This window comes from Protopterus annectens, chromosome 14.part0 (assembly GCF_019279795.1).
Source record: "Protopterus annectens isolate FY-2018-M chromosome 14.part0, PAN1.0, whole genome shotgun sequence".
Taxonomy (NCBI): Eukaryota; Metazoa; Chordata; order Ceratodontiformes; family Protopteridae; genus Protopterus; species Protopterus annectens.
The window spans coordinates 551,597,472-551,624,240 of NC_056748.1; the positions used below are offsets into that span (position 1 = coordinate 551,597,472).

The following is a 26,769-nucleotide window of genomic DNA, read 5'->3' on the forward strand; positions in this document are numbered from 1 at the left end:
GTTTTATGACAACCTTAATAAGGGTTTCACACAAAATTTTGTTTTTCTAATTTTTGTCTGTTGCTGACTATAGGAATATGTCAACCAGACCCCCAGCATTGTTGTGTTTAGGCTCAGAAAAATAATACTCATTCCTATTTCTGATTAGCTACAGCCATGTTCTAATAAATATTATGTAGTTTAATAGACTTTACTATAGAATACCAAATCAGCGATAACCACTTGCTTAATATATCAGTTAAATCTGTCTGCTAAATTATTTTGCACTAGATTATATTCACAGTGCAAAACAACTGCAGCATGCATATGGGTAAGTACAGGTCAGTCCCTATACCTCTAAAACGCTTGCAGTAGTATGCTAGTAATTGCATTACATGCATGTATCCTATTACCAGCACTAAGGTTCTAAAGCTTTTTGCCAAAGTGCATGGCATGAAAGCCAACTACTTTAAAGTAGTGTGAAATATGAGGAAACCATGTTGTCACAACTTGTATAAATTTATAGGCAGTAAGGAATTTCTGGCATATACAGTGTATGTCTCTGAAATAAAGAAATATGTTTAATTCTTTTCTGGTTGACCACTTGAAGGAAGGAAAGTGTATATGCAGGTATACAGGTAATTAAAATTAGTCATGCTTATAAATCTTTACTCATCTCAGTCTAATATATAGGAATAAAGTGAACATATTGTTAATATGGGCTCATATAGCAACTCGGTGGGCAATTCTACAAGTTCATACATTCAGGAGCAAATACAATGTTATGAATGCAACATGCAAATGGAACATATAAAAAATATCATGGATCAAAAAGATTTGGAGAATACGTGGAGTGTAAGTTAAGCTTTTCCCTTTCTAATTCAAACATACATGCTAAAGCAGTCAGGATAGCTGTAATAATATATAAGGCATTAAGTCAAAGAAATAAAGAACATATAATACCAAAGTCCAGCTCTTTTATTAGGCTAAATTTGAATGGGTATACTGTACTGTGACTTCGGTTACAGATGGGAAGGTATAAGGGTGTATACAGTGAAGAGTTATGAAAGTTATAAAATTATTAAAATATATAAATGATGGTGAAACACTGAAAGAAAACAATGTATTCTCCTGTCTAGCACCACTAATTGCAGTACAAAAACTCCTGTGGTGATGTATTAATGTAGGAATTCTTATGCACAGATGTGCAGTACACAAACTCCTGTGGTGATGTATTAATGTAGGAATTCTTATGCACAGATGTGCAGTACACAAACTCTTGTGGTGATGTATTAATGTTTGAATTCTTAAGCACAGATGTGCAGTACACAAACTCCTGTGGTGATGTATTCATGTAGGAATTCTTATGCACAGATGTGCAGTACACAAACTCCTGTGGTGATGTATTAATGTAGGAATTCTTATGCACAGATGTGCAGTACACAAACTCCTGTGGTGATGTATTAATGTTGGAATTCTTAAGCACAGATGTGCAGTACACAAACTCCTGTGGTGATGTATTAATGTAGGAATTCTTATGCACAGATGTGCAGTACACAAACTCCTGTGGTGATGTATTAATGTAGGAATTCTTATGCACAGATGTGCAGTACACAAACTCCTGTGGTGATGTATTAATGTAGGAATTCCTATGCACAGATGTGCAGTACACAAACTCCTGTGGCAATGTATTAATGTAGGAATTCTTATGCACAGATGTGCAGTACACAAACTCCTGTGGCGATGTATTAATGTAGGAATTCTTATGCACAGATGTGCAGTACAAAAACTCCTGTGGTGATGTATTAATTTTGGAATTCTTATGCACAGATGTGCAGTACACAAACTCCTGTGGTGATGTATTAATGTAGGAATTCTTATGCACAGATATGCAGTAAACAAACTCCTGTGGTGATGTATCAATGTAGGAATTCTTATGCACAGATGTGCAGTACACAAACTCCTGTGGTGATGTATTAATGTAGGAATTCTTATGCACAGATGTGCAGTACACAAACTCCTGTGGTGATGTATTAATGTAGGAATTCTTATGCACAGATGTGCAGTACACAAACTCCTGTGGTGACGTATTAATGTAGGAATTCTTATGCACAGATGTGCAGTACACAAACTCCTGTGGTGATGTATTAATGTAGGAATTTTTATGCACAGATGTGCAGTACACAAACTCCTGTGGTGATGTATTAATGTTGGAATTCTTATGCACAGATGTGCAGTACACAAACTCCTGTGGTGATGTATTAATGTAGGAATTCTTATGCACAGATGTGCAGTACACAAACTCCTGTGGTGATGTATTAATGTTGGAATTCTTATGCACAGATGTGCAGTACACAAACTCCTGTGGTGATGTATTAATGTTGGAATTCTTATGCACAGATGTGCCGTACACAAACTCCTGTGGTGATGTATTAATGTAGGAATTCTTATGCACAGATGTGCAGTACACAAACTCCTGTGGTGATGTATTAGTGTAGGAATTCTTATGCACAGATGTGCAGTACACAAACTCCTGTGGTGATGTATTAATGTAGGAATTCGTATGCACAGATGTGCAGTACACAAACTCCTGTGGTGATGTATTAATGTTGGAATTCTTATGCACAGATGTGCAGTACACAAACTCCTATGGTGATGCATTAATGTAGGAATTCTTATGCACAGATGTGCAGTACACAAACTCTTGTGGTGATGTATTAATGTAGGAATTCTTATGCACAGATGTGCAGTACACAAACTCCTGTGGTGATGTATTAATGTAGGAATACTTATGCACAAATGTGCAGTACACAAACTCCTGTGGTGATGTATTAATGTAGGAATTCTTATGCACAGATGTGCAGTACACAAACTCCTGTGGTGATGTATTAATGTAGGAATTCTTATGCACAGATGTGCAGTACACAAACTCCTGTGGTGATGTATTAATGTAGGAATTCTTATGCACAGATGTGCAGTACACAAACTCTTGTGGTGATGTATTAATGTAGGAATCCTTATGCACAGATGTGCAGTACACAAACTCCTGTGGTGATGTATTAATGTAGGAATTCTTATGCACAGATGTGCAGTACACAAACTCCTGTGGTGATGTATTAATGTAGGAATTCTTATGCACAGATGTGCAGTACACAAACTCCTGTGGTGATGTATTAATGTAGGAATTCATATGCACAGATGTGCAGTACACAAACTCTTGTTGTGATGTATTAATGTAGGAATTCTTATGCACAGATGTTTAAACAGATGTTTAATGATAGTGAATGTTAGGCTAAGAGAGCAGGTATCACTCTTATTGGGTCACCCCACATAAGTATCTAAACAAACATAGGCATCAGATGTAGCTTAAGTAATGAAAAGAATAATTTACAAAAAGGAAAAACTCTATATTGAGTAAATCATTCAGTCTATTGTATTCCTACTTTTAATTATTATTGAAAAATAGCTATCTAATATGTATATCTACCCCAGATGTAATACAGTGACCTAGAGTAGAACAGTTTTAGTTCTCCACTGTTTTCCATGTTTCCTCCTTAATGCTGCACTAATCCCACAAGAAGAAAAGTTATTCTGACGGTACCCAGTTTCTAGGCATACTTCACTGTCAGCTATCATGTGACATTATGGAAGGTTAATGTTTCCCTTCCAGTAATAAACAAAAATGCTCTCATGTCACTTCCCCTAAGAAGAAAAAATGTTCTGCCCTGTGCTGTTCTGTCAGTCAGTTATAAATATTACCCATCATAGTCAGAGCCAAAGCTAAACCCCCACATGGACTGCAAAAGATGAAGCAGGTTGTGTGTCTACCCTCTACCATAGATTTTATCCCACAGAATGAGCTAGCTGAGACTGCATTATTGTAATTAAACTGAGTATTAGATATAGTAGCAGCAAACTGACTCCCATTGACTGTGAGCATTCAAGGCTTGATGGAAGTCTTATTAATAGAGCTCCAAAAAACTCCTTAACTTACTGATCAGACTAAAGATTACTGATCACAAAACAATTAATTTAACAAATGCTGTTTACTTAATACATTGGTTCAGTACCAAGGCATATATTAAGCTTTCATACTTTATGCTTGCTGGATGTGATACATGAAATTTACAACACATCCACCCAGTTCTGTTTCATCAAAACTACTAGACACTGCAGACTGGGTTTCTAAAAAAAAGTATTTTATATGGGGCAAAGTCCCACCCCACATTCCCCTTGCAGGGAATTACACTTTTCTACACCTCTAACTAATCTAACTACCTCTGAGGTCAGCAGACTTCATAAGTAACTTAAAAACATTTTGCATCAGAAGACCATTTGGTCTGTTAGTATCTACCAATACTGCATTCAGTTATCTACTATCTTGGCGTCCTTTCACATACATATATATAAAGTGTGTGTGTGTGTGTGTGTATGGATCTACTTCTACTTACCGAAATCCCACTTCATCAAACTTCATAATGATGAGATGAAGTTGTCGAAGATGTAGTTTCATGAATACCCAGATCACTGTAAAATAACTCTGGGAAATGAAACACTTGTCCAGCAACACATCAACAACAAACTGAAGCAAATCAAACCCACCCAAGAGGGGGCTTTGCCCCCCTACACCTCCACATTATGGGGGTCAGTGCCCCCCCCAACCAAATATATCAACTCCGAGATCACATTATAGTGGAGAAAAGGGAAAATTTAAAAAAGAAGTCACAAAGCACAAACTGAAGCAAATAAACACAAAAGCCAGAAGAAGTAGCTGGATTGAACCCACTTTAAATAATGCAGGTTGCAAATCACGACACAATTGTAGAATGCAGAATCTACTTTATTAACTTCAGAACATAAAAATCCAAAGATGAGTGCTTTTGTCTAGAAAGATCTGCTTCTGTTTCTTGGGTGTCCACAGAAAACTCAGGTACCATCTTAACAGCATAAAATCTCCCAGATCTTCTGATGAGTTGTTCATTTCTACTGAAGTTCAGTACTCCTTAGTCCAGCTATATCCTGACAAAAATGTTTTTTTGTTTGTTTTTTTTTTAATAGTCTTGCAAACTTTTTTTTTTTTAACAGTCTTGCAAATATATAACAACTGTCCTCATTAGTAGTGAGGATAGTGAGTACAGTTGTTATATATTTGGAAAACTGTTAAAAAAAAATTTCATCAGGATATAGCTGGACTGAGGAGTACTGAACTTCAGTAGAAATGAACAACTCATCAGAAGATCTGGGAGATTTTATTCTGTCAAGATGGTACCTGAGTTTTCTGTGGACACCCAAGAAAAAGAAGCAGATCTTTCTAGATGGAAGCACTCATCTTTGGATGTTTATGTTCTGAAGTTAATAAAGTGGATTCTGCATTCTACAATTGTTTCGTGATTTGCAGTCTGCATTATTTAGAGTGGGTTCAAAAGGGCAAATTTCACCATGGTGGCCAAGTGGTTCATTTCCCACAGTTATTTTATAGTGATCCAGGTGTTAGTGAAAGTACATATTTGGCAAGTTTGTCTCGTCGTTATGAAGTTCGATGAAATTGGATTTTGGTAAGAAGAAATAGATCCATAAAGATAGATAGATTAGATAGATAGATAGATAGATAGATAGATAGATAGATAGATAGATAGATAGATATAGATGTATATACACATACACAAATGCACATGTGTATAAATATATATATATATATAGTTTCCCTTTACAATCGTGAATTACTGAATGCTCGAAATTCAGTAACTCGAGACTGTAAGGGCGAAAATCCAAAATCGCAAAACTGCATAAGCGCGAATTTGAATATCTTGAATACGCACTTATGCATGTAAGGTATGGGACGGGAAGTGGGAGTATGAGTGTGAGTGTTGGATGTGTCTGTGTATGTGTGATGTGTTTGTGTGTGCGAGGGAGTGTAAAATGTCTGTGTGTTTTTTTTTTTGTTTGTTTTTTTTTTTGCTATTAGTGCAATCTCGGAGTTAGAATATATAAGTAGGGGGGTGTGGGGCAGTGCAGGGGGGCTTGCCCTCCTGAGTACATGTAATGTAGGATTTTTTGGTTTGTGTGGTGTGGGTTGTATGGTGTGTGTGTTGTGTGGGGGGTCTATATTATAACATCGAAATCTACAAAGATCAAATGTTATAATATCGAACCCTAAACACTGAAATCCGCAAATATTTAACAGTCAGAATAGTGATTTTTTTCCTAGGGGAAAAAAAATCGCTATTCCGAGAAACATACACACTACACAAACACACACAAAAACAGCAATCCACACACATACATTTAAAATCCTACACCTAAACCTAAATTAAACTTTACGTACACTACTAGCTATCCACTTACCTTAACCTGACCCTAACCCTAAGGTCCGCCACTATCGCACACTCACCTCACCCGCGCCCGAACCCTAACTCACCTAAACCACCCCCTAACCTACACACAACCGCACACTTACCTGACCTGCGCCCTAACTCACCTAACCTGCCCCCTAACCCTAACCTACACACAATCGCACACTTACCTGAACCCGACCCATAATGCTCCAACATATCGAACGCTGAAAACAGCGAAGCCACAGCAACAGCCCACCGAATTCTTTCCCAGGGAAAGAATTTGGTGTCCAGCACCTTCGCTGTTTTCAGCATTCGACAAAACTGGTTCGATATTATAACATTCGAACTTTATAAAATTCGATGTTATAATATAGACCCATGTGGGGTATGTGTTCTGTATGTTCGGGATTTTTTATTTTCATGCTTGTGGGTTTCGGGATTTTTGTTAGTTCGACTTTACAGTTTTGAGTTACTGAATTTCAAGCATTCAGTACAGAAAGAAGTTCTTCAGTCCATTTCAGGATAGTTTTCACTGCTGTATTTTCCGACTATATTATAGGTTCATAGGTTCATACTAGGCTATCTGCCCTAGGGCATTTATAAGCCTAGCCAGAGTGTGTTTGGCTTTTGCCACCCATTTTAATTTTGCTATGCCCTTTTTCGAGGTTAGTATACTGTGCCTCTGTCTAACAGTGACACAGAAGTGATAACCGGGGAAAACCTACGATCTCCCATCCACTCATCAAGATTCCTCTTGAAGAGAGTCAATGAGGGACTCTGCCTAACCTGGACTGGGATTTTATTCCAGAGTGAAGGGAGCCTCTGGGTTATGAATCTGTCCCTCCAGCATGTCCTATTTATTTCAGTGCTGAGGTTCAAGTCTCTCGAGCTCGTAGCTCGATGGGATTTGGATTTTCTGAGGTGCAGCATGTCCATTAATTTAGGGTTGGACATGGCTTTATATGTCAGGCACAGATCGCCTCTGAGCAGGCAGTATGCCACTGAGTAGAGCTGGAGTTTCTTTAACCGGGCAGCATATGGCATCTGTTTGAGCCCTTTGATCCTCTTGGTGAGGTACTTTTGGGGTCTTTCCAGTTGCTGCAGGTGTCTGGTAAGGTACATCCCAAAAGGGGCATTGTACTCAATTATGGGCCTGATGAGGGATGAGTAAAGAGGCACGATGACCTCCCCTGATCTAGATGTGAATCCCTTTCATGATTAGGTGGGCTATATAAAATGTTTTTCTAACCACTTTGGCCACGTGGTTGTCAAATGAGAGATTGCTATCAACATGGGTCCCCAGGTCCCTAATTACTTCTTCTGTACTTAATGGATTACCAGCTATGTGGTAATTTGTGGGCACTTTGTTTTTGCCAAAGGGGATGACTATACACTTTTTGGCGTTTAGCTTGAGGCCATGGCTCTGGCACCAGTTGTCTGTTTCTATGAAGCCCTTTTGGAGGATGCTTGTGGCGGCTGGAGAGTCGATTATAGCACCCAGTTTGCAGTCATCTGCGAACTTGGTCAGCCACAGTCCTTCCGTGTTGGCCTGTACCTCCAAGAAATATATACCGAACAGGAGAGGTCCCAGGACTGAACCTTGTGGGACGCCACTTGTAACTGGTTTGGAGTCTGACATGGCTCCAGCAATTCTAACCATGTGGGTTCTGTCCTTGAGCCAGTTTGCAACCCATCTAGTGACATAGGGGTTTATATTTAAGCTGGTGAGCTTATCTATAATGCCCGAGTGGGGTATTGTATCAAAGGCTTTTGTGAGGTCCAGGTAGGCAGTGTGGACCACCTTCCCCTCGTCAATGGCCTTGGTGACTGCTTCAAAGAAATCGACCAGGTTTAAGAGGCAGGATCTGCCCTTAACAAAGCCGAACTGGGTAGGATCCAGTGTCTGTAGGTCCCCAATATTTTTTTATGAGGTCCATGATGATCCTTTCCATAGCTTTGCAGCCCAAGCTAGTCAGGCTTATGGAGCGATAGTTTCCAGGATCCACTGAGGCACCACCTTTGTGGAGAGGGACCACTGTTGCTGTACGCCACTCTTTGGGTACATATCCTGTGGTAAGGGTGAGATTGAACAGTAGTTTTATGTTTGGGTTTAGCTCTTCTTGGAGTTCATGTAGGACGCAGCCTGGGACACCATCTGGTCCCATTGATGCTGTGTTTTTTGCTTTGGAGAGGGCGGCTCTTAACTGAGCATCTGAGATGTCAGGGGGGCAGCACTCTGCTGGGATAGATATTTGCCCTTTTGGTGGGGGGGGGAGAAGTTTGCGCTGAACCTGTCAGCTAGGATGTTGGCAATGTCTGTGGGTTTGGTGTATTTTTTTGTAATTTTGGACTAATTCTGAGCATATCTGGGAATTCCCACCGAGGTTCCTAACATAACTAAAAAAAGCCTTGTGATTATCCTTAGTGTCCTGTGCAATTTGTCTCTCGAAGATGGCCTTAGACGATTTTATGAGTGCCCGTAGTTTTTTGCTAACACTGATTAGAGATGCCTTCCCTTTTTGGGATTTTGCTCTATCATGTAGTAGCTTCCTCCTTCTATTGTATAGTTTGTTTATGGCTGGGGTCCACCAGACAGGACGTCTGCCTTTGGAAGATTCGGTCTTGGTTTTATTTGGGATTGCATGATCCATGCATTCTTGAAGGTGTTCATAGAATGCGTTTATAAAGGATTCTGCGGTCTGGGCCGTATTTTCCACAGGCCCGGGGGCTTTGAAGGATTCCACCTCAGTTTTGAGGAGTGTGAAATTTGCTTTAGAGAAGTTTTTCACTGTGGTTTTCTGGGCAGGGGGTGGGGTCGGGATGTGAATATCCAGTGAGATTAGTCTGATCTTACCAGTGAGGGATACACTTCTGGTCTGGAGCATAGAGTCCCCATGTTGGTGATGATCAGGTCCAGTATGTTTTCCCCTCTTGTGGGAGTGGTAACAAGTTGTTCCATAGCATTTGAGTTTATAAATTCTAGGAACCTTTGAGCTAGGGTGTTGGAGCTAAAGTAATGCTCCCAGTCTATGTTTGGGTAGTTGAAGTCACCCAATATAATGGTGTTTGGAGAGACCTTCATATTTTCCAGTGTTCTCAGGAAGGCCGAGTGGGGTTCCTGGGTTTGGGAGGGTGGTCTGTAGCAGGCTATAAACTGGAAGGCAGTTTTACCAAGTGTTAGTTGCACATGGATAGTCTCTGATGCTTTGTGCTGTGCTACCAACCTGATGGTGTGGGTATCTTTGACGAATATTGATACTCCCCCTCCTTTTCTGGTTCAGTCCAAATTTTGGGGCCGAAAAGCATGGTATGAGGTATAACCTGGTAGTGCTGGGGTGCTCTCAGGAGCCTTGAACCAGGTTTCTGTTACTGCACAGATATCAATGTTCTCCATGCTAAGGAGAGTTTCGAATGCATGCATCTTGAGGTTTAGACTTCTGGCGTTGAGTAGCATTACTCTTAGTTTCTTATCCCTTGTGACACCTATGGAGGTGGGTTTGTCTTTTGAGCCTTGCCTAAAAAAGGCACTATGGGGGTAGCAAGAGCCTTTGCCAATATCCGAAAGCCCAGGGGTGACAGGTGCAAGCCATCCCTAGCGAAGCATCGTGGCCTGTCAAGCATGTCATCCCAGGCTGACAGGCATTGGATCCCCCTTGAATTACACCAATACTTAAGCCAATTGTTGAAATTGATCATCTTGTCTTCATATTGTGGCATCATTCTTGGTGAGGGTAAGATGCTACTCAAGGTCAGGGTCATACCGGCCTGGGCCACATGCTCAGAGAGCTCCTCTATGTCTCTTTTCATGTAGTCCAGGGAGGTACATCTTAGGTCATTCACACCAGCATGGACAATGACTGAGTCATATTTGTACTTGCCTTGGAGTGACCTGAGTGCTTGTGTTATGTGGCGGATCGTAGCGCCCGACAGGCAGCTCACCGTGACCTTCTCCTTGTTCAGCCTGGTGAGCAGGACGTCAGTGTGCCTGATGATAGAGTCACCTATTACAAGTGTATCAGGTGTGTTGTTTAGCCTTAAGGGCTGTGACTGTTCGGCACACTGGCTTTCTGAGCTATGTGTTGCACGTGTTTTGTTTTGGGGTAGCGGTTGCTTGGGTGTCTGCTTTGGAGGTCTCTGTTGCTTAGGCAGATTTTTATTTAGAGCCTCTGAGTATGTTATTGTGATGTGACTATGATTATTAAAGTACTGCTATAGTATGATCAGTATAGTTTACTACCTCCTCAGTATTTTTGGAACATTATTACAGTTTTTGAACAAAATGTCAAGTAATATATATAGCAATCAAACTATAAACAGAGACATACATCCTCTATCTACATTTCTCTCACCCCTTTCTTAAATTCTAATTCCTCCCCTAGCTACTTTCTACCTAAATTCCACAGACTCTCTCACCTTAACTACACCTTACCCTCAGATAAAAAAATGAAACTTCTAACCCTTGTTAAGAGTAACTTCTTAACCAAACCACCTAATCCTACCTTACAAGACGGTGACATCCACCCCAACCCTGGCCCAGTATACCCTTCCTCTTTAGTATCTAGACCTAGCCTTAATAATACCTTCCTCATAGGGCATCTTAACATTCGAAGTATAAACAACAAAGTTCCCTATCTTCATGCCCTTCTTGACACACACTCTTTTGACATTCTCTGCCTCTCAGAAACCTGGCTAAAGCCAGTGACAAAAGATACCGACATCTTACCCCAAGGCTATAACATAGTTAGACTTGACCGTCCAAAATGGAAAGGTGGTGGAGTAGCAATTCTATTTAAAGATCAGCTCAATATCTCCTCCCTCCCAGCCTATCCAACCCAAGATAGAAAAGTAGAAGCCATCATTACTAAATTCCAGTTAAATGCTAAAAAATCCCTATACATCATCTGCGTATATATGCCTCCAGGTAACAACATACCTATTGTTGAAGACTTTCTCAGTTGGGTTTCTACCACTTACCCCCAAGAAACTATTATTCTAGGAGACTTTAACATAGACTGGAATTCTATTCATGCTGGCAATCCCTCCTCTCACATTAACCTTAATGGCTTTACCCAATCCATTACCTCTACTACAAGATTTAACAAACCCAGCAAGAAAAAAAGTATCTTAGACTGGATACTCATAAACAAAGTCAACATTACATATAACGTAGGAACCATGCCAGATGATATTAGTGACCATTGTTTAACCTATATTACAAGAGAAAAAACTGATTGTCTAAACCTCCCCAATATAAGAAAAATACGCTCTACCAAACACTTCAAAACAGACCTATTTCAAGCCGAACTTAACGCATGCAACTGGAATCCCTTAAAGTCACTTCCTATTGAAGACGCAGTATTATTCTTTAATTCTACCTTCCTATCTATTCTTGATAAACACGCTCCAGAGCGTACCATCAGAATGAAGTCTAATACAGCCCCATGGCTCTCTAACAAAACTAAAAGACTAATCCACTCTAGAAATAAAGTTTGGGCTACATGGAGATGCCATAGAAACAGCTCTGACCTTCTTCACTTCCGCCAGCTCAGAAATCTGACCAAAAAAGCAATAATTGCAGACAAAAGAAAATTCTACTGTGAACTTCAAGAAACTCATTCAAATAATTCAAAACAATTCTGGTCATCTGTAAATAGACTCCTTTCCCCAGGAACTACCAAAACTCCTGCCCCACTCAATGCTGACCCAGACACCCCTTACCTAACAGCTAATGCCTTTAACTCCTTCTTTTCAGAAACTATTCAATCTCTTGCTAAACAACTGAACACCAACAACTTCTATCCTCCTAGTAACCTAGTAGACACTACCTACAACTTCTGTCTACAACCTATCTCTACCTCTTTTATCTACAGACTTATTCGCAAACTAAAACCATGTACCCCCTCGGCTGATAAAGTCCCTTCTCTTTATCTCCAAAAGGCAGCTAAAGTAATTGCTTACCCTATATCCATACTAATAAATAGGACAATCCAAGAGGGTATCATCCCTGATATCTGGAAAGTCTCCCATATCATCCCGCTACACAAAGGTGGTAACTCTCTTGAACTCGCTAACTTCAGACCAATTGCTCTCCTCTCACCCCTAGCAAAAATTATGGAGAAATGTATTCACCAACAACTTGTACAGTATCTTTCTTCACATAACATTATAGCAAATTGCCAACATGGCTTCAGACCACACCATAGTACCACCACTGCCCTCCTCTCCTTTGTGGATACTATCAACAGGAATCACAACAATAACCTTCTCTCTTCTGCTCTTTTTATTGATCTATCTAAAGCTTTCGACATGGTTAACCATCCTTCTTTAATCAATATCCTACAATCCCTCTCATTTGATAACCTAGCTATTAAATGGTTTACTTCATATCTGAGCAACAGGCAACAAGCTGTTCTATGGGATAACCATATTTCTTCATCATTGCCAATTTCTATTGGAGTACCTCAGGGCTCTGTTCTTGGTCCGCTTCTCTTCTCCCTCTTCATTAATGATCTTCACTCAGCTATCCCTCAAGCTACCTGTATTCAATACGCAGACGACTCTACCATTATTTGTTCAGCATCTTCTCCTATAGAACTAAACTCACTGACTCAAAATATCTTCAACACAGTTGAAACATGGTTTACTAGACGGTACCTCCTTCTAAATGCCAAAAAAACTAAACTTCTCCTCTTCACTCCTACCTCTCGGACCCCCCCTTTAAACTTCACTATCACTTCAAACAATGCCACTGTCATCTCTCCTGACACTACAACTAAACGTTTAGGAATAACCATTGACAATACTGTCACTTTTGATCAACACATCAACAATACCATTAAATCAGTCAACAGAAAAATAGGATCTTTATACCGTATTAAACTATTTATAACCCCTTCTACTAGAGCTAAAATTGCCCTCACCCATCTCATATCTACTCTCTTTTACGCCTCTCCTATTTTCACCAACCTTAAGAAAGCTAATCTTAACAAACTAGCTACTTGCTATAACAGCATTGCACGCTTTGCCACTGGAAACCCCTATAGAACCCATCACTGTCTTAATTTGAAACTTTTAGGCTGGCTAGAACTACAAAATTATCTTATAATCTCACAACTCACTATTGCCCACAAAATACTGTACCAACCTGACAATACCCCTATACTCTCACAACTTTTAATCCCTTACAATAATCTTAACTCCCTACCTTCCTCTTGTAAACTCTTGACCACATCAATAAAGTCTAACAACTACGCTGGCAACTCCTTATTCACTAATACTATTGGTAGAAGATGGAATCTGTTACCTAGTGATATAACACTGATCGCATCTTTTCCTCTTTGCAAACAGAAACTCAAGCTATACGTCCAAAATCATTGGCTCTGTTCCTGCAGTACACCAGACTGACATTCTCCCCTACCCTTTTACTTTACCCCCACTTTTTCCACTCCTCTTACTTTCAACTTACCAATCCTTAACTTACCTTGTCTCTTGTACTGTATTCTTATTCATTTCCTATTGACATTATTTTTCTACAGCCTTTATCCTTTATTTATAATGCTCCGTAACTGACTATGTATTTTTCTTTGCCTACTGTAGTTTTTATGTAACCAGTCCTTTTTGGACATTTTTCTATTTCAGTCTTTTGTTGCAAAGAGGTTTACTTTGTTCTATTGTGCTTTTATATTTTTTGTGTGTGGAGCTTTTCTCCCCGGGACTCTACTGAAAATGGACATATATCCAGCTAGACTAGCCCGGTCAACAAATGTAAAATAAAAAATAATAAAAATATATCATTACAAAACTGGGAAGAACTTTACCATTGCCACTAACTTTATTAATTAAGATGGGTTGTATGATTACCTTTGAAATTTTAAAATAAAGTGTTACAATAACAAAGCAAAACTGTTAACTGATACTATGATTTGGGAATGAAAGAAAAACACAATATTGTAACATCTTGACCCCAAAACAATAAAGACGTGTGTGTGTGTGTGTGTGTGTGTGTGTGTGTGTGTGTGTGTGTGTGTGTGTGTGTGTGTGTGTGTGTGTAATAGACATTTGTAACTACAGCTATAATTTCTTCACAACATTTCATAAATAAATCAACTGACTCTTTTTGTCTTTAGAAAATTGATGTTATCTATAGTACAGAAAATATAAAGTTTTCAGTACATATGAGATCATATAGATTAAAGGAAATGTTATATTGCACACTCCTTTTCCAAACTATAAATGTTTATGGAAAAGAATCTATTTGTAGCAAAGAAGATTAGTATTCATTTTTGGCTTTTGCTGCTCAGCCTTTCCCCTGGCTATCTAGCCATCGTTAGTTCTTTCCTGAAGTCGCCATACAGAAATCTGGGACAACTTTTACTTCCAAATCATAATTTTCTACCCATTATGTCATTCTTGTTACAAATTCTTAAATGTTAATAGAATATTTGTTTTAGTAAGGTTGTACTGGACATGCGTGTGTCATCAACAATGGCTTTGCACAATAGTGTTGCGTATGATGAAAACCAGACACCAGCAAACATGGTCTGAGCTGCTGTCTTACTATGGGCTGCTTTTGTACTGTTGTCCACGTGTACTCACTGCTATATGAAATGGACAGCTGCGACTGAATAAGAAAATGTCCCATCATTAGCTAACGGAACAATATCAAACTGGCCTTTTTAGCTGCCTAAAACAAATATTGCATTCCATTTTCTGAAAGCATCCTTATGGCATACAATTACTTATCCTTAGCAGCACAGTTCGACCAACTGCCACCTTATACTGCATGAACAGCTGCTGCATGCTTATGTTATCATATCTGTCTGGCATGAAACAACTTCTGAATGCTTATGTTACCGTATCTGTCTGACATGAAACAACTTCTGAATGCTTATGTTACCATATCTGTCTGACATGAATAAAACTTCTGAATGCAAATGTTACCATATCTGACATGAAACAACTTCTGAATGCTTATGTTGCCGTATCTGTCTGACATAAAACAACTTCTGAATGCTAATGTTACCATATCTGTCTGACATGAATAAAACTTCTGAATGCAAATGTTACCATATCTGACATGAAACAACTTCTGAATGCTTATGTTACCGTATCTGTCTGACATGAAACAACTTCTGAATGCTTATGTTGCCATATCTGTCTGACATAAAACAACTTCTGAATGCTAATGTTACCATATCTGTCTGACATGAATAAAACTTCTGAATGCAAATGTTACCATATCTGACATGAAACAACTTCTGAATGCTTATGTTACCGTATCTGTCTGACATGAAACAACTTCTGAATGCTTATGTTGCCATATCTGTCTGACATAAAACAACTTCTGAATGCTAATGTTACCATATCTGTCTGACATGAATAAAACTTCTGAATGCAAATGTTACCATATCTGACATGAAACAACTTCTGAATGCTTATGTTACCGTATCTGTCTGACATGAAACAACTTCTGAATGCTTATGTTGCCATATCTGTCTGACATAAAACAACTTCTGAATGCTAATGTTACCATATCTGTCTGACATGAATAAAACTTCTGAATGCAAATGTTACCATATCTGACATGAAACAACTTCTGAATGCTTATGTTACCATATCTGTCTGACATGAAACAACTTCTGAATGCTTATGTTACCATATCTGTTTGACATGAAACAACATCTGAATGCTAATGCTACCATACCTGTCTGACATGAATAAAACTTCTGAATGCTAATGTTACCATATCTGTCTGACATGAAACAACTTCTGAATGCTAATGTTACCATATCTGTCTGACATGAAACAACTTCTGAATGCTAATGTTACCATATCTGTCTGATATGAAACATCTTCGGAATGCTTATGTTACCATATCTGTCTGACATGAAACAACTTCTGAATGCTTGTGTTGCCATATCTGTCTGACATGAATAAAAATTCTGAATGCTTATGTTACCATATCTGTCTGACATGAAACAACTTCTGAATGCTTATGTTACCATATCTGTCTGACATGAAACAACTTCTGAATGTTTATGTTGCCATATCTGTCTGACATGAATAAAAATTCTAAATGCTTATGTTACCATATCTGTCTGACATGAAACAACTTCTGAATGCTTATGTTACCATACCTGTCTGATATGAAACAACTTCAGAATGCTTATGTTACCATATCTGTCTGACATGAAACAACTTCTGAATGTATATGTTGCCATATCTGTCTGACATGAATAAAACTTCTGAATGCTTATGGTACCATATCTGTCTGACATGAAACAACTTCTGAATGCCTATGTTATCATATCTGTCTGATATGAAACAACTTCTGAATGCTTATGTTGCCATATCTGTCTGACATGAATAAAACTACTGAATGCTTATGTTACCATATCTGTCTGACATGAAACAACTACTGAATGCTTATGTTGCCATATCTGTCTGACATGAAACAACTTCTGAATGCTAATGTTGCCATATCTGTCTGACATGAAACAACTTTTGAATTCTAATGTTGCCATATCTGTCTGACATGAAACAATTTCTGAATGCTTATGTTGCCATATCTGTCTGACATGAAACAACTTATGAATGCTTATGTTACCATATCTGTCTGACATGAAACAACTTCTGAATGCTAATGTTGCCATATCAGTCTGGCATGAAACAATTGCTGCATGCTTATGTTGCCATGTCTGTCTGACATGAAACAACTTCTGATTGCTTATGTTACCATATCTGTCTGACATGAAACAACTTCTGAATGCTTATGTTACCATATCTGTCTGACATGAAACAACTTCTGAATGCTAATGTTATCATATCTGTCTGACATGAAACAACTTCTGAATGCTTATGTTACCATATCTGTCTGACATGAAACAACTTCTGAATGCTTATGTTACAAATCTGTCTGACATGAAACAACTTCTGAATGCTAATGTTGCCATATCTGTCTGACATGAATAAAACTTCTGAATGCTTATGTTACCATATCTGTCTGACATGAAACAACTTCTGAATGCTTATGTTACCATATCTTTCTGACATGAATCAACTTCTGAATGCTTATGTTACCATATCTGTCTGGCATGAAACAACTTCTGAATGCTAGTGTTGCCATATCTGTCTGACATGAAACAACTGCTGCATGCTTATGTTACCATATCTGTCTGACATGAAACAACTTCTGAATGCTTATGTTACCATATCTGTCTGACATGAAACAACTTCTGAATGCTAATGTTACCATATCTGTCTGACATGAAACATCTTCTGAATGTTTATGTTACCATATCTGTCTGACATGAAACAACGTCTGAATGCTTGTATTGCCATATCTGTCTGACATGAATAAAAATTCTGAATGCTTACGTTACCATATCTGTCTGACATGAAACAACATCTGAATGCTTATGTTGCCATATCTGTCTGACATAAAACAACTTCTGAATGCTAATGTTACCATATCTGTCTGACATGAATAAAACTTCTGAATGCAAATGTTACCATATCTGACATGAAACAACTTCTGAATGCTTATGTTACCGTATCTGTCTGACATGAAACAACTTCTGAATGCTTATGTTGCCATATCTGTCTGACATAAAACAACTTCTGAATGCTAATGTTACCATATCTGTCTGACATGAATAAAACTTCTGAATGCAAATGTTACCATATCTGACATGAAACAACTTCTGAATGCTTATGTTACCATATCTGTCTGACATGAAACAACTTCTGAATGCTTATGTTACCATATCTGTTTGACATGAAACAACATCTGAATGCTAATGCTACCATACCTGTCTGACATGAATAAAACTTCTGAATGCTAATGTTACCATATCTGTCTGACATGAAACAACTTCTGAATGCTTATGTTACCATATCTGTTTGACATGAAACAACATCTGAATGCTAATGCTACCATACCTGTCTGACATGAATAAAACTTCTGAATGCTAATGTTACCATATCTGTCTGACATGAAACAACTTCTGAATGCTAATGTTACCATATCTGTCTGACATGAAACAACTTCTGAATGCTAATGTTACCATATCTGTCTGATATGAAACATCTTCGGAATGCTTATGTTACCATATCTGTCTGACATGAAACAACTTCTGAATGCTTGTGTTGCCATATCTGTCTGACATGAATAAAAATTCTGAATGCTTATGTTACCATATCTGTCTGACATGAAACAACTTCTGAATGCTTATGTTACCATATCTGTCTGACATGAAACAACTTCTGAATGTTTATGTTGCCATATCTGTCTGACATGAATAAAAATTCTGAATGCTTATGTTACCATATCTGTCTGACATGAAACAACTTCTGAATGCTTATGTTACCATACCTGTCTGATATGAAACAACTTCAGAATGCTTATGTTACCATATCTGTCTGACATGAAACAACTTCTGAATGTATATGTTGCCATATCTGTCTGACATGAATAAAAATTCTGAATGCTTATGGTACCATATCTGTCTGACATGAAACAACTTCTGAATGCTTATGTTACCATATCTGTCTGATATGAAACAACTTCTGAATGCTTATGTTGCCATATCTGTCTGACATGAATAAAACTACTGAATGCTTATGTTACCATATCTGTCTGACATGAAACAACTACTGAATGCTTATGTTGCCATATCTGTTTGACATGAAACAACTTCCGAATGCTAATGTTGCCATATCTGTCTGACATGAAACAACTTCTGAATTCTAATGTTGCCATATCTGTCTGACATGAAACAATTTCTGAATGCTTATGTTGCCATATCTGTCTGACATGAAACAACTTATGAATGCTTATGTTACCATATCTGTCTGACATGAAACAACTTCTGAATGCTAATGTTGCCATATCAGTCTGGCATGAAACAATTGCTGCATGCTTATGTTGCCATGTCTGTCTGACATGAAACAACTTCTGATTGCTTATGTTACCATATCTGTCTGACATGAAACAACTTCTGCATGCTTATGTTACCATATCTGTCTGACATGAAACAACTTCTGAATGCTAATGTTATCATATCTGTCTGACATGAAACAACTTCTGAATGCTTATGTTACCATATCTGTCTGACATGAAACAACTTCTGAATGCTTATGTTACAAATCTGTCTGACATGAAACAACTTCTGAATGCTAATGTTGCCATATCTGTCTGACATGAATAAAACTTCTGAATGCTTATGTTACCATATCTGTCTGACATGAAACAACTTCTGAATGCTTATGTTACCATATCTTTCTGACATGAATCAACTTCTGAATGCTTATGTTACCATATCTGTCTGGCATGAAACAACTTCTGAATGTTTATGTTACCATATCTGTCTGACATGAAACAACTTCTGAATGCTAGTGTTGCCATATCTGTCTGACATGAAACAACTGCTGCATGCTTATGTTACCACATCTGTCTGACATGAAACAACTTCTGAATGCTTATGTTACCATATCTGTCTGACATGAAACAACTTCTGAATGCTAATGTTACCATATCTGTCTGACATGAAACATCTTCTGAATGTTTATGTTACCATATCTGTCTGACATGAAACAACGTCTGAATGCTTGTATTGCCATATCTGTCTGACATGAATAAAAATTCTGAATGCTTACGTTACCATATCTGTCTGACATGAAACAACTTCTGAATGCTTATGTTACCATATCTGTCTGACATGAAACAACTTCTGAATGTTTATGTTGCCATATCTGTCTGACATGAATAAAAATTCTGAATGCTTATGTTACCATATCTGTCTGACATGAAACAACTTCTGAATGCTTATGTTACCATATCTGTCTGATATGAAACAACTTCTGAATGCTTATGTTGCCATATCTGTCTGACATGAATAAAACTTCTGAATGCTTATGCTACCATATCTGTCTGACATGAAACAACTTCTGAATGCTTATGTTGCCATATCTGTCTGACATGAAACAACTTCTGAATGCAAATATTGCCATATCTGTCTGACATGAAACAACTTCTGAATTCTAATGTTGCCATATCTGTCTGACATGAAACAACTTCTGAATGCTAGTGTTGCCATATCAGTCTGACATGAAACAACTGCTGCATGCTTATGTTACCACATCTGTCTGACATGAAACAACTTCTGAATGCTTATGTTACCATATCTGTCTGACATGAAACAACTTCTGAATGCTAATGTTACCATATGTCTGACATGAAACATCTTCTGAATGTTTATGTTACCATATCTGTCTGACATGAAACAACGTCTGAATGCTTGTATTGCCATATCTGTCTGACATGAATAAAAATTCTGAATGCTTACGTTACCATATCTGTCTGACATGAAACAACTTCTGAATGCTTATGTTACCATATCTGTCTGACATGAAACAACTTCTGAATGCTTATGTTACCATATCTGTCTGACATGAATAAAAATTCTGACTGCTTATGTTACCATATCTGTCTGACATGAAACAACTTCTGAATGCTTATGTTACCATATCTGTCTGATATGAAACAACTTCTGAATGCTTATGTTGCCATATCTGTCTGACATGAATAAAACTTCTGAATGCTTATGCTACCATATCTGTCTGACATGAAACAACTTCTGAATGCTTATGTTGCCATATCTGTCTGACATGAAACAACTTCTGAATGCAAATATTGCCATATCTGTCTGACATGAAACAACTTCTGAATTCTAATGTTGCCATATCTGTCTGACATGAAACAATTTCTGAATGCTTATGTTGCCATATCTGTCTGACATGAAACAACTTATGAATGCACTTATGTTACCATATCTGTCTGACATGAAACAACTTCTGAATGCTAATGTTGCCATGTCTGTCTGGCATGAAACAATTGCTGCATGCTTATGTTGCCATATCTGTCTGACATGAAACAACTGCTGCATGCTTATGTTGCCATATCTGTCTGACAGGAAACAACTTCTGATTGCTTATGTTACCATATCTGTCTGACATGAAACAACTTCTGCATGCTTATGTTACCATATCTGCCTGACATGAAACAACTTCTGAATGCTTATGTTGCCATATCTGTCTGATATGAAACAACTTCTGAATGCTAATGTTGCTATATCTGTCTGACATGAAACAACTTCTGAATGCTTATGTTACCATATCTGTCTGATGTGAAACAACTTCTGAATGCTTGTGTAGCCATATCTGTCTGACATGAAACATCTTCAGAATGCTTATGTTACCATATCTGTCTGACATGAAACAACTTCTGAATGCTTGTGTTGCCATATCTGTCTGACATGAATTAAAATTCTGAATGCTTATGTTACCATATCTGTCTGACATGAAACAACTTCTGAATGCTTATGTTACCATATCTGTCTGACATGAAACAACTTCTGAATGTTTATGTTGCCATATCTGTCTGACATGAATAAAAATTCTGAATGCTTATGTTAATATCTGTCTGACATGAAACAACTTCTGAATGCTTATGTTACCATATCTGTCTGATATGAAACAACTTCTGAATGCTTATGTTACCATATCTGTCTGACATGAAACAACTTCTGAATATTTATGTTGCCATATCTGTCTGACATGAATAAAACTTCTGAATGCTTATGTTACCATATCTGTCTGACATGAAACAACTTCCGAATGCTTATGTTGCCATATCTGTTTGACATGAAACAACTTCTGAATGCTAATGTTGGCATATCTGTCTGACACAAAACAGCTTCTGAATTCTAATGTTGCCATATCTGTCTGACATGAAACAACTTATGAATGCTTATGTTACCATATCTGTCTGACATAAAACAACTTATGAATGCTTATGTTACCATATCTGTCTGACATGAAACAACTTCTGAATGCTAATGTTGCCATATCAGTCTGGCATGAAACAATTGCTGCATGCTTATGTTGCCATATCTGTCTGACATGAAACAACTTCTGATTGCTTATGTTACCATATCTGTCTGACGTGAAACAACTTCTGAATGCTTATGTTACCAAATCTGTCTGACATGAAACAACTTCTGAATGCTAATGTTACCATATCTGTCTGACATGAAACAACTTCTGAATGCTTATTTACCATATCTGTCTGACATGAAACAACTTCTGAATGCTTATGTTACAAATCTGTCTGACATGAAACAACTTCTGAATGCTTATGTTACCATATCTGTCTGACATGAAACAACTTCTGAATGCTAATGTTGCCATATCAGTCTGGCATGAAACAATTGCTGCATGCTTATGTTGCCATGTCTGTCTGACATGAAACAACTTCTGATTGCTTATGTTACCATATCTGTCTGACATGAAACAACTTCTGAATGCTTATGTTACCATATCTGTCTGACATGAAACAACTTCTGAATGCTAATGTTATCATATCTGTCTGACATGAAACAACTTCTGAATGCTTATGTTACCATATCTGTCTGACATGAAACAACTTCTGAATGCTTATGTTACAAATCTGTCTGACATGAAACAACTTCTGAATGCTAATGTTGCCATATCTGTCTGACATGAATAAAACTTCTGAATGCTTATGTTACCATATCTGTCTGACATGAAACAACTTCTGAATGCTTATGTTACCATATCTTTCTGACATGAATCAACTTCTGAATGCTTATGTTACCATATCTGTCTGGCATGAAACAACTTCTGAATGCTAGTGTTGCCATATCTGTCTGACATGAAACAACTGCTGCATGCTTATGTTACCATATCTGTCTGACATGAAACAACTTCTGAATGCTTATGTTACCATATCTGTCTGACATGAAACAACTTCTGAATGCTAATGTTACCATATCTGTCTGACATGAAACATCTTCTGAATGTTTATGTTACCATATCTGTCTGACATGAAACAACGTCTGAATGCTTGTATTGCCATATCTGTCTGACATGAATAAAAATTCTGAATGCTTACGTTACCATATCTGTCTGACATGAAACAACATCTGAATGCTTATGTTGCCATATCTGTCTGACATAAAACAACTTCTGAATGCTAATGTTACCATATCTGTCTGACATGAATAAAACTTCTGAATGCAAATGTTACCATATCTGACATGAAACAACTTCTGAATGCTTATGTTACCGTATCTGTCTGACATGAAACAACTTCTGAATGCTTATGTTGCCATATCTGTCTGACATAAAACAACTTCTGAATGCTAATGTTACCATATCTGTCTGACATGAATAAAACTTCTGAATGCAAATGTTACCATATCTGACATGAAACAACTTCTGAATGCTTATGTTACCATATCTGTCTGACATGAAACAACTTCTGAATGCTTATGTTACCATATCTGTTTGACATGAAACAACATCTGAATGCTAATGCTACCATACCTGTCTGACATGAATAAAACTTCTGAATGCTAATGTTACCATATCTGTCTGACATGAAACAACTTCTGAATGCTTATGTTACCATATCTGTTTGACATGAAACAACATCTGAATGCTAATGCTACCATACCTGTCTGACATGAATAAAACTTCTGAATGCTAATGTTACCATATCTGTCTGACATGAAACAACTTCTGAATGCTAATGTTACCATATCTGTCTGACATGAAACAACTTCTGAATGCTAATGTTACCATATCTGTCTGATATGAAACATCTTCGGAATGCTTATGTTACCATATCTGTCTGACATGAAACAACTTCTGAATGCTTGTGTTGCCATATCTGTCTGACATGAATAAAAATTCTGAATGCTTATGTTACCATATCTGTCTGACATGAAACAACTTCTGAATGCTTATGTTACCATATCTGTCTGACATGAAACAACTTCTGAATGTTTATGTTGCCATATCTGTCTGACATGAATAAAAATTCTGAATGCTTATGTTACCATATCTGTCTGACATGAAACAACTTCTGAATGCTTATGTTACCATACCTGTCTGATATGAAACAACTTCAGAATGCTTATGTTACCATATCTGTCTGACATGAAACAACTTCTGAATGTATATGTTGCCATATCTGTCTGACATGAATAAAAATTCTGAATGCTTATGGTACCATATCTGTCTGACATGAAACAACTTCTGAATGCTTATGTTACCATATCTGTCTGATATGAAACAACTTCTGAATGCTTATGTTGCCATATCTGTCTGACATGAATAAAACTACTGAATGCTTATGTTACCATATCTGTCTGACATGAAACAACTACTGAATGCTTATGTTGCCATATCTGTTTGACATGAAACAACTTCCGAATGCTAATGTTGCCATATCTGTCTGACATGAAACAACTTCTGAATTCTAATGTTGCCATATCTGTCTGACATGAAACAATTTCTGAATGCTTATGTTGCCATATCTGTCTGACATGAAACAACTTATGAATGCTTATGTTACCATATCTGTCTGACATGAAACAACTTCTGAATGCTAATGTTGCCATATCAGTCTGGCATGAAACAATTGCTGCATGCTTATGTTGCCATGTCTGTCTGACATGAAACAACTTCTGATTGCTTATGTTACCATATCTGTCTGACATGAAACAACTTCTGCATGCTTATGTTACCATATCTGTCTGACATGAAACAACTTCTGAATGCTAATGTTATCATATCTGTCTGACATGAAACAACTTCTGAATGCTTATGTTACCATATCTGTCTGACATGAAACAACTTCTGAATGCTTATGTTACAAATCTGTCTGACATGAAACAACTTCTGAATGCTAATGTTGCCATATCTGTCTGACATGAATAAAACTTCTGAATGCTTATGTTACCATATCTGTCTGACATGAAACAACTTCTGAATGCTTATGTTACCATATCTTTCTGACATGAATCAACTTCTGAATGCTTATGTTACCATATCTGTCTGGCATGAAACAACTTCTGAATGTTTATGTTACCATATCTGTCTGACATGAAACAACTTCTGAATGCTAGTGTTGCCATATCTGTCTGACATGAAACAACTGCTGCATGCTTATGTTACCACATCTGTCTGACATGAAACAACTTCTGAATGCTTATGTTACCATATCTGTCTGACATGAAACAACTTCTGAATGCTAATGTTACCATATCTGTCTGACATGAAACATCTTCTGAATGTTTATGTTACCATATCTGTCTGACATGAAACAACGTCTGAATGCTTGTATTGCCATATCTGTCTGACATGAATAAAAATTCTGAATGCTTACGTTACCATATCTGTCTGACATGAAACAACTTCTGAATGCTTATGTTACCATATCTGTCTGACATGAAACAACTTCTGAATGTTTATGTTGCCATATCTGTCTGACATGAATAAAAATTCTGAATGCTTATGTTACCATATCTGTCTGACATGAAACAACTTCTGAATGCTTATGTTACCATATCTGTCTGATATGAAACAACTTCTGAATGCTTATGTTGCCATATCTGTCTGACATGAATAAAACTTCTGAATGCTTATGCTACCATATCTGTCTGACATGAAACAACTTCTGAATGCTTATGTTGCCATATCTGTCTGACATGAAACAACTTCTGAATGCAAATATTGCCATATCTGTCTGACATGAAACAACTTCTGAATTCTAATGTTGCCATATCTGTCTGACATGAAACAACTTCTGAATGCTAGTGTTGCCATATCAGTCTGACATGAAACAACTGCTGCATGCTTATGTTACCACATCTGTCTGACATGAAACAACTTCTGAATGCTTATGTTACCATATCTGTCTGACATGAAACAACTTCTGAATGCTAATGTTACCATATGTCTGACATGAAACATCTTCTGAATGTTTATGTTACCATATCTGTCTGACATGAAACAACGTCTGAATGCTTGTATTGCCATATCTGTCTGACATGAATAAAAATTCTGAATGCTTACGTTACCATATCTGTCTGACATGAAACAACTTCTGAATGCTTATGTTACCATATCTGTCTGACATGAAACAACTTCTGAATGCTTATGTTACCATATCTGTCTGACATGAATAAAAATTCTGACTGCTTATGTTACCATATCTGTCTGACATGAAACAACTTCTGAATGCTTATGTTACCATATCTGTCTGATATGAAACAACTTCTGAATGCTTATGTTGCCATATCTGTCTGACATGAATAAAACTTCTGAATGCTTATGCTACCATATCTGTCTGACATGAAACAACTTCTGAATGCTTATGTTGCCATATCTGTCTGACATGAAACAACTTCTGAATGCAAATATTGCCATATCTGTCTGACATGAAACAACTTCTGAATTCTAATGTTGCCATATCTGTCTGACATGAAACAATTTCTGAATGCTTATGTTGCCATATCTGTCTGACATGAAACAACTTATGAATGCACTTATGTTACCATATCTGTCTGACATGAAACAACTTCTGAAT

The 26,769-nt window shown here is 37.5% G+C and overlaps 1 protein-coding gene across 1 annotated transcript in view; it reads right to left on the bottom strand.

The window, feature by feature from the left end:
• The window catches only part of LOC122789095 (myosin-4-like), an 82,420-nt gene that overhangs the window by 45,233 nt on the left and 10,418 nt on the right, over nucleotides 1-26,769 (bottom strand). The window lies entirely within an intron of this gene.